We start from the raw sequence: 3766 nt of genomic DNA, 5'->3' as shown, positions 1-3766 counted from the left end.
GTTTTTCCATTTGTTTGTGTCCTCTCTCATTTCCATATAAAATTTAAAGTAGATTTTTCCAATTCTTTAAGGAAAGTCAATGGTAGCTTGATGGAGACAGCATTAAATCTATACATCATTTTGGGCAGTATGGCCATTTTCACGATATTGATTCTTCCTATCCATGAGCATGGAATGTTTTTCCATTTGTTTGTGTCCTCTCTCATTTCCTTGAGCAGTGGTTTGTAGTTCTCCTTGAAAAGATCCTTCAAATACCTTGTAAATTATATTCGTAGGTATTTTATTCTCTTTGTAGCAATTGTGAATGAGAGTTCACTCATGATTTGGCTCTCTGTCATTTGTGTATAGGAATGCTTGTGATTTTTGCACATTGATTTTGTATCCTGAGACTTTGCTGGAGTTGCCTATCAGTTTAAGAAGATTTTGATCAGAGACGATGTAGTTTTCTAAATATACAATCATGTCATCTGCAAACAGAGACAATTTGACTTCCTCTATTCCTAATTTATTTCTTTCTCTTTTCTGATTGTCCTAGTCAGAAGTTCCAATACTATTTTAAATAGGAGTGATGAGAGAGGGCATCCTAGTCTTGTGTTGGTTTTCAAGGGGAATGCTTCCAGATTTTGCACATTCAATATGATATTGGCTGTGGATTTGTTACAAATAGCTCTTATTATTTTGAGATACATTCAATCAACGCCTAGTTTTTTGAGAGTTTTTAGTATGAAGGGCTGTTGAATTTTATTGAAGGCCTTCTCTGCAGCTATTGAGATAACCTTTATTTATTTATTTATTTATTTATTTATTTATTGTCTTTGGTTCTCTTTATGTGATAGATTAGGTTTATTGATTCCTGTATGTTGCACCAGCCTTGCATCCCGGGGTGAAACCAACTTGATTGTGATGGATAAGCTTTCTGATGTGCTGCTGGATTCGGTCTGTCAGTATTTTATTGAAGATCTTTGCATCAATGTTCATCAGTGATATTGGCCTGAAATTTTCATTTTTTTGTTGTTTTTCTGCCAGATTTTGGTATTAGGATGGTGTTGGCCTCATAAAATGAGTTAGGGAGGAGCCCCTCTTTTTCTACTGTTTGGAATAGTTTCAGAAGGAATGGTACCAGCCTCTCTCTGTACCTTTGGTAGAATTCGGCTGTGATTCTGTCTGGTCCTGGAATTTTTTTTTTTGGTTGGTTGGCTGTTAATTGCAGCCTCAATTTCAGAACTTGTTATTGGTCTATTCAGGGATTCGACTTCTTCATAGTCTTAGGATGGTGTATGTGTTCAGGAACTTATCCATTTTTTTCTAGACTTTCTAATTTATTTACAAAGTGGAGTTTATAGCATTCTCTGATGGTAGTTTATATTTCTGTGGGATTGGTGGTGACATCCCCTTTAACATTTTTTATTGTATCTATTTAATTCTTCTCTCTTTTCTTCTTTATTAGTCTGGCCAGCAGTCTATCTATTTTGTTGATATTTTCAAAATATCAGCTCCTGGATTCATTGATTTTTTTGAAGGGTTTTTCACGTTGCTATCTCCTTCAATTCTGCTCTGATGTTAGGTATTTCTTGCCTTCTGTTAGCTTTTGAATTTGTTTGCTCTTGCATCTCTAGTTCTTTTCATTGTGATGCTAGGGTGTCAATTTTAGATCTTAATTGCTTTCTCTTGTTGTCATTTAGTGCTTTAAATTTCCCTCTACACACTGCTTAAAATGTGTCCTAGAGATTCTGGTATGTTCTGCTTTTGTTCTCATTGGTTTCAAAGACTATCTTTATTTCTACCTTCATTTCATCATTTACCCAGTAGACATTCAGGAGCAGGTTGTTCAGTTTCCATGTAGTTGTGTGGTTTGAGTGAGTTTCTTAATCTTGAGTTCTAATTTGATTGTACTGTGGTCTGAGAGACTGTTTGTTATGATTTCTGTTCTTTTGCATTTGCTGAGGGGTGTTTTACTTCCAATTATTTGGTCAATTTTAGACTAAGTACTGTGTGGTGCTGAGAAGAATGTACGTTCTGTTGATTTTGGCTAGAGAGATCTGTAGATGTCTATTAGGTTTGCTTGGTCCAGAACTGAGTTCAAGTCCTGGATATCTTTGTTCATTTTCTGTCTCATTGATCTGTCTAATATTGACAGTAGGGTGTTAAAGTCTCCCACTATTATTGTGCAGGAGTCTGAGTCTTTTTGTATGTTTCTAAGAACTTGCTTTATTAATCTGGATGCTCCCCTATTGGGTGCATATATATTTAGGATACTTATCTCTTCTTGTTTTGCTGATTCTTTTACCATTATGTAATGCCCTTCTTTGTCTCGTTTGATCTTTGTTGGTTTAAAGTGTGTTTTATCACAGATTATGATTGCAACCCATGCTTTTTTTTTTCTTTCCATTTGCTTAGTAAATATTCTTCCATCCCTTTATTTTGAGCTGATGGGTGTCTTTGCACATGGGATGGGTCTCCTGCATACAGCATACCAATGGGTCTTGACTATCCAATTTGCCAGTCTGTGTCTTTTAATTGGGGCATTTAGCCAATTTACATTTATGGTTAATATTGTTATGTGTGAATTTGATCCTACCATTTGGTGCTAGCTGGTTATTTTTCATGTGAGTTGATGCAGTTTCTTCATGTTGTCGATGGTCTTTACAATTTGGTATGTTTTTTCAGGGGCTGGTACTGGTTGTTCTTTTCCATGTTTAGTGCTTTCTTCAGGAGCTCTTGTAAGGTAGGCTTGGTAGTAACAAAATGTCTTAGCATATGCTCATCTGTAAAGGATTTTATTCTTCTTCACTTATGAAGCTTAGTTTGGCTGGATATGAAATTATGGGTTGAAAATTCTTTTCTTTAAGAATGTTGAATATTGGCACCCACTCTCTTCTGGTTTGTAGGGTTTCTGCAGAGAGATCTGCTGTTAGTCTGATGGGCTTCCCTTTGTGGGTAACCTGAGATTTCTCTCTGACTGCCCTTAACATTTTTTTCTTCATTTTAACCTTCGTGAATCTGATGATTATGTGTCTTGGGGTTGCTTTTCTCTATGAGTAACTTTATGATGTTTTCTGTATTTCCTGAATTTGAATGTTGGCCTGTCCTGCTAGGTTGGGTAAGTTTTCCTAGATATATCCTGAAGAGTGTTTTCCAACTTGGTTCTATTCTCCCCATCACTTTCAGGTACACCAATCAAATGTAGATTTGGTCTTTTCACATAATCCCATATTTTTTGGAGGCTTTGTTCATTTTTTTTCACTCTTTTTTCTCTAATCTTGTCTTCTCACTTTATTTCATTGAGTTGAACTTCATCCCCTGATATTCTTTCTTACACTTGATTGATTCAGCTGTTGATACTTGTGTACGCTTCACAAAGCTCTTGTGCTGTGTTTTTCAGCTCCATCAGGTCATTTATGTTCTTCTCTAAACTGGTTATGTAGTTAGACATTTGTCTAACCTTTTTTCAAGGTTCTTAGCTTCTTTGTATTGGGTTAGAACATTCTCCTTTAGTTCAGAGGAGTTTGTTATTACCCACCTCTGAAGCCTACTTCTGTCAGTTCATCAAACTCATTCTTCATCCATTTTTATTCCCTTTCTGTTGATAAGTTGTGATCCTTTGGAAGAGAAGAGGCATTCTAGTTTTTGGAATTTTCAGCCTTTTGCACTGATTTCTCCCCATCTTTATGGATTTATCTACCTTTGGTCTTTGATGTCAGTGACATTTGGATGGGGTCTCTGAATGGATGTCCTTTTGTTGATAGTTATACTTTTTTTTTTTTTT

This window comes from Mandrillus leucophaeus, unplaced genomic scaffold (assembly GCF_000951045.1).
Source record: "Mandrillus leucophaeus isolate KB7577 unplaced genomic scaffold, Mleu.le_1.0 Scaffold450, whole genome shotgun sequence".
Lineage (NCBI taxonomy): Eukaryota > Metazoa > Chordata > Mammalia > Primates > Cercopithecidae > Mandrillus > Mandrillus leucophaeus.
The sequence above is the reverse complement of the archived record's forward strand: the minus strand, read 5'-3'. Positions refer to the sequence as shown.